We start from the raw sequence: 14,648 nt of genomic DNA, 5'->3' as shown, positions 1-14,648 counted from the left end.
TCACAACTGGCTTCCTCTCCTGGCAAAGTGCAGGAGGGTGGGTTGGGGCTGGGGGGTCTGTCTTATCCCCTAACACTGCTGGGGGTTGACCCCAGGGACACAGCCTCCACCAACTCTCTCTACCAGGGCACCAGTGGGCAAGCCAGGAATGTCCTTCTGGTGACCTTGGCCTTGGAGCCGCCAGCTCCTACCCCACCAATGCTGATGTTCCTTGAGCAGGCATCTCGTGACAGGGCCTGCCCATCCTGCTCTGTGCAGGAGACTCACAGATGCGTCCCTGAGTCTGTCAATTTCCAAACTGCAGGCAAGGTGTTGTTCCCACACAGGGCGACCTGAAGTGTGACTCAGGGCCAGCAGCCAGGGTGCCACCTGAGGCCTCAGGGTCACGTGGACACCAGTGCCAGGCCCACGGCATTGGAACCTCCTTGTTCAAGGGTCCCCAGGTGACTCAAGCCGGAGCAGTGCTGTGCCAACTGAAGACAACCCATAAAGGGCCAGTGGAGGCCCTTAGTGTTGGTCACTAAGTCGTGTCCGACTCTCTGTGACCCCACGGACGGCAGCACGCTGGGCTTCCCTGTCCTTCACCATCTCTCGGAGTTTGTTCAAACTCATGTCCATTGAGTCGGTGATGTCATCCAACCATCTCATCCTCTGTTGCCCCCTTTCCCTCTTGCCTTCAGTCTTTACCAGCATCACAGTCTTTTCCAGTGAGTCAGTTCTTCGCATCAGGTGGCCAAAGGATTGGAGCTTCAGCTTCAGTATCAGTCCTTCTAATGAACCTTCAGGTTTGATTTCCCTCAGGATGGACTGGTTTGATTTCCTTGCTGTCCAAGGCCCTCTCAAGAGTCTTCTCTAGACCACAGTTCGAAAGCATCATTTCTTCGGTGCTCAGCCTTCTTTATGGTCCGACTCTCGAATCTGTACTTGACTAGTGGAGAAGCCATAGTTTTGATTATATGGACCTTTGGGGAGTTACAGGGTCCTTACTGACTTCACGGGCATCGCAAATGCTCAAGGCCAGTATCACAAATTCAGGCTTCACTCATGAAAGGCTGAAGGTCCTTCGGCCGGGAGGGCTGAATTTCCTTTGCTCTATTAATGAGGATCTGCTCAGGAAATCCGGAGTGTTTAGACTGTGAAGAAGATTGTTCGCTCAGAAAAAGCATTTTTATAGAATGGAGAAGCACAATTTATATGTAAATAATGACCCCGGTACCAGGAGGGTGAACTCAGCATGTCGGTCATCCCGCGCTTTGTCCTGATTGCAGGCACCTTTGCCCCAGGTGGGACCGAGGGCGGATGTGGACATGTGTATATATGCAAATGTGTATGTACGTACATGTATAACTTTGGAAGGGCTATTGGGAAAGCTGGGAAGGACTGAGATGACCCCATACATCCGATGTTCAGACTCCAGGTAGGGGATGTTCCCACAGTGAGCAGGGGACAGACATGTCCAGAGGACCTCCAGAGTCAGGGCCCCCCACCTCTGCTCTGCTCTGACTGTGCTCTCGGCCCTTTTGGGGAGGAGGAAAGCCCGCCCGCTGAGGCTGAGGGCTCACCAGGGCTGGGATGTAAGGGGCTCCGTCCAGCCATCTGGCACAGGGCAGGATTCCGAACACCCAATGTCTGTCACTGTTATTATTGGTGGTGTTTAAGGGGTTGGGTTCTGCGAGGGGCTGAGGCTGGCTGGGACTGGGGCTTGCAGATGAGGCCAGCCGGCCCTCCCCGCGAGGAGCTTGTGATGGGAGCTGGGCCCAGGGGGCCACCCAGAGACGGGGCAGAGGACGGCGGTGTGGCCCTCCTCTGTAGCCTGCAGGCTGGACCTCCGTGCAGCGGCTGCCTCTCGGGCTGGGCCAGCGCCCCGTCTGCTTGAGAAGTCGGTGTTCTAGACGACCTGAGCTGCAGCAGTCAGAGGCGTCAAACTCTACTTTTGTTTAGTTTCTTCTTTTCTTCTCTCTCTTTCTCAAAGAAAAAAAAAGAAAGAAACGCCCTACAAAAGCTATACATTTAAAGCAGCCTGGCGCTAGCCTTCCTTCCCTCCCTGCCTCCCTCCTCCCTGTCTATCCACACACTCTCCATCTGTCTGTCTGTCCATCTCTCAGTCTATCTGTCCATCTGCTCCTTCCTTCCTCTTTTTTTTCCTTCCTCTTCCATTTGCCTCCTGCTGGGCGGTGAGTCCTGGGTTTCTGGGCTGTCCCCAGGCAGCCCTGGGTCACAGTAATCCCCCTGCTCTGATGACACCCCGTGACTCCTGTGTGAGCTGAGGTCCAGCCTGAACTGTCCCTTGGACAGAGGGTCCCCATTGCCCCTGGCTGGCATCCGGATCATAGCCTGGAGTGGGCAGCCTGTTCCACCCTGGCGGGGCCTGCTCAGTGGTCTTCAGAAGCAAAATGGAGGCGCTGTGGCGGGGGGGCCCTCCAGGGACACAGCCTTCCCCCAAATACCAAGTAATGATCCTACTTCCGTTAACAACTGCTACCTCATTTCCTGACCAATCGTCCAGCCCCAAACAGAACTCGTCTTATCTGGTTTCATCTCGGGCCCGGAGAGGCCTGTCAACCCCTGGCATCAGCAGATCCATCAGGAAATCACCTATTGTGGCTAAAATTTGCCTTCCGAAGCCTGTGCGGAGCCGCAGGAAGTGACGGCTGGGAGGCCTGGAGCCTCAGCACACAAAGTGGCCTCGCTGCCCAGCCGGGGGCTGCACACCCACGGCTCCCACCCAAGGGCTCGATTCCAGCAGGCAGAGGCCATGAGCAGCCTTTCCAGCCAAGCTCTTATCTCACGCTCTGCATCACTCAGTGATCCCGGGGGGACCCCAGTGGAAGTCCCCGGGCCAGCCCAGAGGCCCCCCCAAGGCTTGTCCTGGCCACTTCCAGTGGACACGCATCCGAGGGCCTCAGTTCACAGGGTGGACGGGCGCACCCAGGCCCAAAGGGGTGACCTGGCCTGGGCGGGGGCATTGAGAAGACTTCAGCAGGACCCTGTGGGGAGCCCAAAGCCCCCACCGAGCTGGGCGTCCTCCGCAATGGCCGGAGCGGGTATGGTACCGAAACAGGCGGCTCACCCACCAGGGAAGAGGAGCCCAGGCAGGTCCCACATGGGACGGTGCGGGGTCAGGGGAGGGATGGGCTTTCACGGCCCCACTGGCCACACTTCAAACACTCCCGCGTCCTCACCTGCCCATCCGCCCACAGCGGGGCTCCATGAGGCTCACCCTGAGTCTTGGAGAGAAAAAAATAAATAAATGAGCCCCAAAAAAAGGACCTGACCAGATGCCAAAAGTGAAGATAACACGGGAGGAAGTTTATTTGGATGAGGAAATCCCTAAATGCTGTTGAAACTATGCTTGGAATTGCTCATTAGCACTGGGGGTGGGGGGGGGCGCTTTGAAGGAAGCACAGTCTCCCCATGGGGCCCCTCCCCTGCCGGGTCCCCCTACACTCATCACTTATCTTCAGGAAACGGGCTCCCACTTCTGAATCTGCAGGGCGCTGCCCAGAGCGGGCCGTGACTCATGGCGGGCAGTTCTCTCAGGGAGGATGGCCTTCCCGGGGCAGTGGCCCTGGCCCCATAGCTGGGCTGGGTGGTCACAGGCTCACAGGGTGGTGGGAAGAGAACGTCCTGGGAGGTTGGCCTGGGTCACGGCAGGGGGGGTCTCCGGGGGCCCACCTGCCAGTCCTAAGGCATGCAGATGCCCCCCCTGGCTCAGGCTCCAAAAATGTACCTTTTTCACCCAGTATAAGGGACAGGCAAGGAAGCGAGGGCCAGGTGTCACCCAAGGCCCCGGGACTCTTGGCTGTGGCCTGACCCAGGAGGGAGCAGCCAGCAAGAATTTTCAGATACTCCATCTGCCTCGGAAATGTACATGTTCCTGCAGGGCCCATGGCGAGCCCCGGACACAGGAAGAAAGGCCTATTTTTGGAGGCAAGCCTTAGGAGCTGGGGCTCAGATGACCCTATCCCGGCCTGCCCTCGGGCAGGAAGAGCTGTCAGGAACGCCTGACTTGGAGGCACACAGAACCTTGCCTTCACTGACAGGAGGGGCCAGGGGTCAGCCACCCCTGCACCGAGCTGGCCTGGGAGTGGGGACCAGACTGACACCGTGGCCAGCCTGGGGGTCACTGTGCCTTAGCTCAGGGCTCAGGGCATTTCCTCTGCCCCCTCAACGAACAGAATTCAGCAAGTCACATGACAGACCTGCTATTCATGAAAGCCACCAACCCAGTTTGTGTTGGGGACAGATCACCTCCCCAGGTCCAGGGGGACACACAGGGCCCGGGGCAGTAACCCAGGCCTTTCAGAGCCCCAGGAAAGGAAGCGGGCACTCAGATTTTCTCCTCTGAGCAGGAGCTCGTTTGGTCCCAGCTCTCCTTGGCACAGCCGGCGCCCACGCTGACCACCAAGCCTCTGTCCTGCACCCAGGTATCTGCACTGGGGTCCCACAGCTGGGGCCTGCGGGTGATGTGTGCTGGGCCGCAAGTTGCTGTGGTCCTTCCATAAACGGTGTGACATCTGTTGCTCTGACCACCCTCTTCGCCTCCAGTGTGTTCCCCCCCCACCCCTGAAAGTTAGGAGCAAAAGTGATGGGGGGTGAAAACCACGAGGGCTGGGGGAAGATGAAGAAAGATTTTCACTTCCCTACCTCCCAGTTCTATGTTTAGAATTTCCACTTCCACTGGCTGCGATTTTCCTCTTTATAAGAGTTTGCCCTCAGCCAGAAGGGTCACAGAGGCCCCCCAGTTCCTGATTTGTCCTCCAGGACACCTGAGGGTGGGTGTCCCCCTGCCCTCCCCAATCCAAATTTCCCTCTTAAAAGAGAAATGTCTTCAGACTCCAAAAGGCGCCTTTCTTGGGCGTTTTCCTCCATTTTGAACTGTATGCTGATTTTCCACGATTCCGTCTGTCAGGGGGATTGGGGGGCTGGACAGAAGTTCCCACAGGAGACCCTGGAGGAGCCTGCAAGCCTGCAAATCCAGAGAAGACACAGGGAGGGTGGCCCTCCAGACCCTCCAGAGGGCCTTCTGCTCCCCAAGGGGGGACCTGTACCCCGGATGGCCAGAGTGGGCTGGGAGGAGACCCAGCCTCAACAGGCAGAGTGCCTGCACACTTGAGCAGGCTGCTGCTGGCTTCTCTGAGCTCCTCCATGATGCTTCTGAGGCCAGTGCTGGGCGTGATTGGGGCTGGAGTGTGTGTCCTCCTCTGAAAGCAGACTCTGATGTTGGTAGGTAGAGGGAGACTCTCCTTAAAAGGGCACTAATCCTATCGGGGGGCCCACCCTTATGATCTCAGCCAACCCTAATCACCTCCCAAAGGCCTCACCTTCTAATACTGTCACATGAGAGGGCAGGGCTTCCACATAAGAATCTGGGGACATAAACACCTTGGTTGACGCTTGTCTCTGCTCTTTAGATGTGCAGCAGAAATGAAATTGTTGTCCCTTGTCTGGAAAAGTGGGCTCCATAATGGTGGTGCTGCTCACAGGCCTGAGAGGAAGCTAGAAAATATGCCTCTGTGGTCCAGAGACAGGAACAGACTTGCCAGGGTCAGAGCCAGCTGCTGGTAGAGGAAAGGACCAGAATTGAGGTTTCCTAGTCTGGAGGTAAGAATAAAGATTCCCAGCTCCCTGTTTTCTGGACAAGTGATAGGACTGCTTTTCTCATCCACCTGGGAGTTAGGTATGGCTGAGTGACTTGCCTGGCTGATGAAACTTGGGCGGAAGTATTAAGAACCAGTACATGAGTCTGGTCTTGGTGATGGTGGAAGCGTGGTTAGAGATGGACCCTCTATCACCTGGGTTCCTGGAGTATGCACTGCACAGGCCCCCTCTACCTTAGAGGTGTGGCACAAGTGAAAAATGAGTCTTTGTCATTTTAAGTCAAGAATCAGTAGGACTTTAGGCCAAATTTGGGCTCACCACCTCTTTTCTTAATTTATTTATTTTTAATTGCAAGATAATTGCTTTACAATATAGTGTTGAGTGGGGCTTCCCCAGTGGCTCAGGAGTAAAGAGTCTACTTGCCAATGCAGGAGATGTGGGTTCAATCCCTGGGTCAGGAAGATCCCCTGGAGGAGAGAATGGCAGCCCACTCCAGTATTCTTGCCTGGAGAATCCCATGGACAGAGGAGCCTGGCAGGCTACAGTCCATGGGGTTGCAAAGAGTCGGATGCAACTGAAGCGGCTTAGCACGCATGCCCACACTGTGTTGCTTTCTGCCACACATCAACATGAGTGGCCATAGGCATACATATGTCCCCTCCCTCTTGGACCTCCCTCGCACCGCCCATCCCATCCCACCACTCTAGGTTGTCACAGAGCACTGGGTTTGAGCTCCCTGCGTCACACAGGAAATTGCCACTGGCTATCTATTTTACATACGGGACTGCGTATGTTTCAATGCTGCTCTCTCAATTCATCCCACAGTCTCCTTTCCCCACTGCGTCCACAGGTCTGTTCTCTACGTCTGTGTCTCCACTGCTGCCCTGTAAATAGGTTCATCAGTATCATTTTTCTAGATTCCGTATATATGCATTAATACACAATAGTTGTTTTTCTCTTTCTTACTCCACTCTGTATGACAGGCTCTAGGCTCATCCACCTCACCAGTACTGACTCAAATTCATTTCTTTCTATGGCTGAGTAACACTCCATTGTATATATATGCAGTAGTAGCACAACTTCTTCATCCATTCATCTGTCAGTAGACATCTAGATTTCTTCCACGTCCTGTCTATTGTAAATAGCGCTGCAATAAACATTGGGGTACATGTGTCTTTTAGAATGTTATCACCCATTTTTATAAATCAAGTTCTATCAGAACACACTTAGGTTTTGTCTGAAGCTACTTTTGTACTATAAATAATTGTGGAGGAGTTGCATAGAGATGGCCCACAGAGTCTAAAGTATTTCTACTGAAACTGCTGGTTGACCTTGATTTAAGTCATTCAGATCAGGGATGGGTAGGAGTTATTCGTTACTACTGTGTGATCTAGCCCGTTCTGACTAATACACTTTCTAGTTGGGCTCACATGTTCTGAATGCCATGTTGCACGCTTTAACACTCTGACATACCGGATATATTTGTGTGGCCTGGAAGGTTTCTCCAACCTGTTTCCACTGGCTGGTTGCTGACAGCCCACTACGGTCACTATTTTGCACATGATGAAGAAAGGCTCAGGGAGACAAGAGGCCCTTCTTGAGTTACGCAGGGCTTAACCAGGCCTCTGACCCCCACACTGAAATAGGTCACTGAGTCTTCGTCAGTTTTATCTACATTGCCAAAGCCGGAACAAGAGCCAGATTAGGAAAGTCACAGGCCTTTCTACCCCAACACCTGTAGTTTAAGGAAACAGATGAAAAGAGAAGCCCATTGAGCGCAGAGCAGAAGTGAGAAGTGGTGGAATCTGGCTTCCCCTCTCGGCCCAGCTCCTCTTGTGCTTCCTTTATTTGCTCTCAGTGGCTGCCACCTCCGAGGCTCACGTGGCCTCGGAGGAAACCATCCCCCCGTCTTGTCCCTGGGCCTTGGTTTCCCCGCGCCTGCTTGCTGCATGGGTGCTGCAGAGTCAAGCATGATGGGCACAGTGGTGGGAACGGGCACCCTTCTCTGCCCACCCCAGACGCGGAGGCTGCTGGAGTGGAATCCGGGGTGCTAGCTCTTCAGAAAGGCCTGTGAGGGGCCCGCCCATAGCCGGCTCTGTAGTCCTGGCTTCTCTTACCCAGATTTCATGCTTCACATTCCCCAGCCTGGTCCTGACAGGCCCGAAGCTGGGAGTCCGCTCGGCCTGGGAAGGTGGCAGAAAGTTTGAACAGCTGCGGAACCTGCCTGCCTGCTATCTCAAGCTACATACTTCTTTTTTTTTCTTCCTTCAACCAACCTCTTGGGCTTACGTAACACACTTGGAAGTCAAGGAGCCAAGATTCATTATCAACAGCCCAGGAGGGGTTTGCAAAACACTTGCTATGAAGAAATCTTTCCATTGAGAAAAATTCCCCTGGTGCTCATGCTCCCAGTGGCTCCAGCACGTCGCTGGGGGCTGTGAGCGGCTTGAGAAGGTGTGTCCCCAAGACTCCAGGGCCCACTGGTCTCTGTTGGCTCTGGGTCTTGATTCTGGCACCAGGGAATGCAACTTGACCCTTTTTTTGCCCTCCGAGTTAGTCACCGCTGACCTCAAACCAACAGCTGACATCAGTGATGGAGTTCTTAATGACGCACTGGGTCCCTGTGTTGCTTATTTTACTGGATGCTCTCAGTGGCTGAGGGCTAGGTATTCTTAATGCCCATTTTACAGGGGAGAACACGGAGGCCCAGAGAGGAGGGCAGGCCATGGAGTCAGGGCACAGTCAGCATGATCCTGCAGGAGTTAAGTGCAAAAGCAGACATCATCCCTTCCCCCAACTGCAGAACAGTCACTCCCAAAATATAAATCAACCCGTGAATGTGTTGTTTAAGCCACTAGCTGTATCACAAGAGGAAATGAGGGGCTCATCCTGCAGGAAGATGAGGCCAGCATTCCACTCAGCCGTTTCCCTTTTAAGAGAGCAGATGTGTGGTGCTCTGGGCCTTTTCTTGGCCACATTGTCATCTGGAGCTCCTGGAATCTGAAGGACCAGGGCTGGGGGGCCATGGCTAGGCCCCTTGAGGAGCACGGGGATGCTCCTAAAACAGCCCTTTAAGAAGCATCCCCGCTGGAGCCAGGGCTGTTAAAGCCCACCGGCCATTGCTCACACAGTGCTTCTTTCACCGGGTCTCTGGAAACTGGAGCCCATGTAAATCCAAGAAGATGAAACTGTGTGGGTCTGGGCCACAGTTTCAGCTCCAGACTGTGCAGCCGAGGGGCCCCAGCCTCAGAGGGAACTCAATGAATTTGTCAGGGAACTGAAAACAGATGATTTCAATCAGCAGGGGGAAAAAAATGACTTCATGGCCACAGTTGACTGAAGGAGGCAGCGTTTGGCTGCCAGGCCCTGCCCGGGAGGCACTTCCAAAAAGCCTAGCTGTTTCGGAGCCTCAAGTCGGGTCTCCCCTACGAGGGGCCCGCGCCTTGCTGGCCCTGGGAGGGCCGGGACGGAAGGCCCGGTGCTCTAAGGGGGGACCGCGAGGAACACAGATAACCCGGGACTTCCCCGCCCCAGCTTCCTCTCCGCAACTGCTTTCATGAATGGCCAGCTTCCCAGACAGCGGATTGGCTGAACCGCCGGCGGCGAGGCCCAATCAGCGTCCGCGGAGCGAGAAGACTCTGCGTGGGGCCTCGGTCCCCTGCAACTATGAATGGCGCGGCCACGCCTACCTTGCGAGACCCCTCCCCCAGGGGACTGAGGAGGAGGGTGTTTTTTTTTTTTTTTTTTTTTTAATTCCTTAGACCTTTCAGGGTTCTGGTACAATTGTGTCATTCTGAGGCTTGGCTGCGGCTCCTGACAATAGCCCTTGGGCTTCCCTGCGTGGTCAGTGTTGACATTCAAGATCTTGTGACAGTGAAAGGGCTTGAGCGGTTAGAAACGCGTTTCTTTGCTTATGGTTCCATCTGACTCCAGTCCCAGAGAAAGCCCAGCAGCCCCCCAGCGTGAACAGGCAGGCTGCCAGGGGACAAGGCAGGGGGGCGGGAAGACGTGGGGCCATTTTCCCTGGCCAGTGCAGGGAGACAGGGGGCTCCCAACACGTGCGAATGCTGGGAACCTGTGCAAACCCGCCCCACCCCCACCCCGCCCCCTTCTTGGCCACTGACCTTGACCCAGCTGCATGTGCCGCATGCATGTGAAGGCTGGGGCCGCAGTGGGGGGACCCAGCCATTCCGCTGCATTTCCTGTTAAGTAGGAAAACATGTTCTGTTTGCTGATGTTATAAACCAGGCATGTGTTTACAAATGCTCCTTGGGGAGAGTGTGGTTAAGGGGGCCGCTTCCCGCTCTTCTCCCCAGACGGCGTGGTCGTGTGGCTGACAGAGCAGGTTTTGCTCTTCAGGGGGAGACCCCCTCGCTTGGGAAAGTCAGACTCAGCAGAATTCAAAAGTGGGACGGAAAATTCTCCTGTAATGTGGGTTGTGGCCATGTGGACAGAGCCTTGAATGTCAGAGTGAGCCCTGGGAGAGGAGGAGAGCTGATGAGCTGGGGAGTGGTATTTCTGTCCTAATCTACCGCCGCCCGCCCCCCTCCGATTGGGCTAGGGCTCACCATTTCAGGAACTGCAGCATTAACACTGTGCAAACTGCTTTCTGGAATTCCTGGTTACCCCGACTGACTGACAAGGCTCTGGGGCATCGTCCCCATTTTAAAGATGAGAAAACTGAGGTTCCAAGGAATCTGCAAAAGGAAGTGGTACAATCTGGAAGTGGCAAGCCCAGAACGGAGCCCAGCTCTGCCTTCTGCTGGAGGAAATGTACCTCCACGGGGCTGCAAGCCTGCAGGAGCAGTATGAGGGTTTAATAACAACACAGTTTGAGCACTGAGCTCCAGGCCTGGTCCTGAATAGCTGTTGCAGCATCCTAACTGGTAAGGAATATAGCTGTTTCCAAATGTCTAAGTGTCAGACTCTGAACTTCCAGGTGGTTTCGTGAATCTGTGAGCTGGCAGCCAGGGCCGGGCCTGAGGAGTCCTTGTGGGTTGTCACATCTGTTTCTGCTCGCTGTCTGACCCCAATTTTTTTTTTTTATCTTCTAGTTCAGTAGTTTATAATTTTTTAAATCTCAGAGTCCATTTGCACTCTAAAAATTATTGAATATTTCAAAAAATGTGTGTTTCGTCTGTTGATATTTCTTGCTGTTGTTGTTCAGTTGCTCAGTCATGTCTGACTCTTTGCAACCCCACGGACTGCAGCACACCAGGCTCCTCTCTCCTTCACTATCTTCCAGAGTTTGCTCAAATTCATGTCCATTGAGTCAGTGATGCTTTCTAATGCTCTTATCCTCTGTCGCTCACTTCTCCTCCTCCCTTCAATCTTTCCCAGCATCAGGAGTTGGCTTTTTGCATTAGGTGACCAAAGTATTGGAGCTTCAGCTTCAGCATCAGTCCTTCCAATGAATATTCAGAATTGATTTCCTTTAGGATTGACTGGTTTGATCTCCTTGCAGTCCAAGGGACTTTAAAGAATCTTCAGTGGAGAAAACATTTAAAATACAAGAATATAGAAGCATTTATCCTGTTAGCTAGCAGAAGTGATAATGTCGTCTCATTTCTTGTAGTCTCTGGAAAACTCCACTGTATCCTCATGAAATAATGAGAAGGGAAAAGGCAAATGAGATCTCAGTGTTATCATGAAAGTAATTTTGACCCCTCAGACCTCCTGAGCCCACACGTGGAGAGCTGCTGTTTTTGTCTCTGAGGAGAAGTTTGAGGCCGTCTGATGACCGGGTGGCAGGGTCTCAATGTGTGTGCCCTGGGCGGCGGGCTGTGGCCAGTTGAGAGCCATGAGTCAGGCATGCGTGTGACACACGCGATGTGTGGACGTTCACTGTGCAGTGAGACAGCGCTGGGAGCAGAGGCGATGTTGCGGCGGCCGAGCCCCACCTCTGAAAGGAGGACAGCGAGCTTTCAGGAGTTCCCTGGGGGACCAGTGGCTCAGCCTCCACACTCCCAATGCAGGGGGCCTGGGTTCGATCCTTGGTCAGGGAACTAGATCCCACATACCAGGACTAGAGATCTCACATGCTGCAGTGAAGATTGGAGGTCTCACATGCTGCCTCTACGGCCTGGTGAAACCAAATAAATAGATCTTTAAAAACACATATATAATAGAAAGGGTGTGGTCCATCTACACAATGGCATGCTACTCAGCCATAAAAAGGAACGAATTTCAGTCAGTTGTAGGGAGGCAGATGACCCTAGAGCCTGTTATACAGAGTGAAGTGAGAAAGAGGGAAACAAATATCATGAATTAACACATATATATGGAATCTAGAAAAAATGGTACAGAGGAACCAATTTGTAGGGAAGGAATGGAGACACGGATGTGAAGAATGGACTTGTGCACACAGTGGGGGCAGGAGAAACTGGGACGAATTGGGAAAGTAGCATTGAGATATACACTCTGTGCTTAGTCGCTGGGTGGTGTCCAACTCTTTGTGACCCCATGGACTCCTCTGACCGCCAGGCTCCTCTGTCGGTGGGATTTTCCCGGCAAGAATACTGGAGTGGATTGCCATTTCCTCCTCCGGGGGATCTTCCTGACCCAGGGATCAAACCCACGTCTCCTGCGTCTCCTGCATTGCAGGCGGATTCTTTACCGCTGAGCCACCAGAGAAACCTGTATGTGCATTACCATGTGTGAAACAGATAGCTTGAGGAAAGCTGATGCGTAGCACAGAGAAAGCCCAGGCTGGCGCTCTGTGATGACCTAGAGGGATGGGATTGGAGGGGGTGGGAAGGAGGCTCAAGACGGAGGGCATGTACATGCATAGTTATGACTGATTGGTGATGATGTATGGTAGAAACCAATACAACGTTATAAAGCAATTATCCTCCAGTTTAAAAAATAAGGTAAAATTTTATACACACACACACACAAAATAAAAAGACAATGAACCTTCCCCTCCTTCTGCCTTATCCGCAGGCTTGGATGAGATGAAACACAAGTCAGTTCAAGCCTCATGGACCCAGGGGCACCCTGTCCCATCACCCTTCCAGACTGGTCCTGGATTGCCTACTTGGGCTCCGATGAGAAAGAAGAATCTATGGCCTGGTTTAAGCCGCTCTGTTTTGGGGTCTCATTGCAGTGGCCTAACCTGCCCCTTGACGGGCACATTACTTTATGCATCTGGGCCCCAGCCCTGAGCTTGCTGGTTTCATTATGCCTACAAGGATGGATGAACTCCCTACTGGTGGAAGGTTGAGTATACAGCCCTGGGAGCGGTTGGAACTCAGGTGGGTGAGAGACCCAGGGAGAAGTGAGCCATGGTAGGTCACAGCAGGAAGCTGGCTTGGAAGCGGAGCACCTGGTGTTGACCCGGCCAGGACTCACTGCCCCACCACGAGCTGTCCTCCGGAGGCTTGCTGAGGGTGCAGCAGGTGGCCTGTGGAGGTGAGCCTGCAGTCTGTGTGGGAGAAGCAGGCGTGGGCTCTGTAGGGTAGAGGCAGTGGATGGGAGCCAAGCCTCCCCTCGGGGCTGGGCCAGGTCACATTGCGAGAGAACCAAGGCCCGGCACGTGCGAGAGAAACCAGGGTCACCAGGTTTCGCCTGGCCTGTGGCTGGCTCTCTTGTTCCCAGTGTGAGACGGGTGTTGAATCACCAAATGCCAGTGCCTAGGCTAAAAAGTTAGTTTTTGTTTTTATAAACAAAAACCAGCATCAGTGCTAAAAAATGTTTATTTTGTGTTCAGTCACTAAGTCGTGTCCAACTCTTTTTGACCCAGTGGACTGCAGCATGCCAGGCCTCCCTATCCCTCACTGTCTCCCGGAGTTTGCCCAAGTTCATGTCCATTGAGTCGGTGATGCTGTCTAACCATCTCATCCTCTGCTGCCCCCTTCTCCTTCTGCCTTCAAACTTTCCCAGCATCAGGGTCTTTTCCAATGCGTTGACTCTTCATATCAGGTGGTCAAAATGTTAGACCTGTAGCCTGCAGGACAGGAAGTCAGTGTTCTACTAAGAAGCCCAGCTCCCCTTCAGCTTTGCCCATGGAGAGGGGCTTTTAGGGAGAGTGGCCTTCCGGCTAAAAGAAGGCTTGGGCAGATTGGTGAGAGGTGAGGCTTAAGAGCTTATTAAGCATGTTAGAGAACCTTGAGAGAATCCAGTGAGTGCCAAGGATGCACTTGGCAGGAAATATCAGACTCTGCCACTGCCCTCTCCCACATTCCCCTGAAGAGATGGGTGGGATGGGTAGAAGAGCCTTGGATCTGATCTGCAAAGAAACTATGGAGCATCTGAATCTTGAAAACAGGTAGGACTCAGGCATCTGATTGGGAAGAGAAAAAGCCGTCCAGGCAGTAGGAACGGCAAAGTGAGGACCCCAGTGGGGACCTTGGCTCTGCTGTTCTTGTCTCCCAGGCTTGGGGGGGGGGGGGGGGGAGTTGTCCCTGGAAGCTGGGACCAAATTGTGTATGTAAGATGCCCCCAACCTCTAACAGACCACAAAGCAGCAGACAGCGGTCAGGTGATGACCATCCCTGCATTAAATGAGTGAGACTCTCACAGATGCAGGAAGGAGGGGACAGGTGAGGAGCTGAGGCACGTCCCAGAAGGCACAGTGCCGAGCCCCTCTGGATGGACGAATAACCCTGCAGGCCTGTCTGCCCATGAGAATCTGGCCGACTTCTCCCTCCTTCTCCAGACGATCTGATGTTCCCAGACGTGGTGGTGGTGGTGGTGTTCAGTCGCTAAGTCGTCTGACTCTCTGTGGCCCCGTGGACTGCAGCATGCCAGGCCTCCCTACTCCTGATAGTCTCCTGGAGTTTGCCCAAGTTCATGTCCATTGAATCAGTGATGCCATCCTACCATCTCTTCCTCTGTCACCCTCTTCTCCTTCTGCCTTCAAACTTTCCCAGCACCAGGGTCTTTTCCAGTGAGTCGGCTCTTCCCAGGCAGGGTACAGGATGGCAGAGAGGAAGAAAGAGGTTAAGTGTACGTCAACCGTGGGCATGATGGAGCCACCTGGCAAGGCTAGGGTTTTCCAGAAAAACCTGGCCTTTCACCCTTGAACTCCTTTCACTTTTGTTTACTGA

This window comes from Odocoileus virginianus, chromosome 28 (genome assembly GCF_023699985.2).
Source record: "Odocoileus virginianus isolate 20LAN1187 ecotype Illinois chromosome 28, Ovbor_1.2, whole genome shotgun sequence".
Taxonomy (NCBI): domain Eukaryota; kingdom Metazoa; phylum Chordata; class Mammalia; order Artiodactyla; family Cervidae; genus Odocoileus; species Odocoileus virginianus.
Note: the sequence above shows the minus strand (reverse complement) of the source record.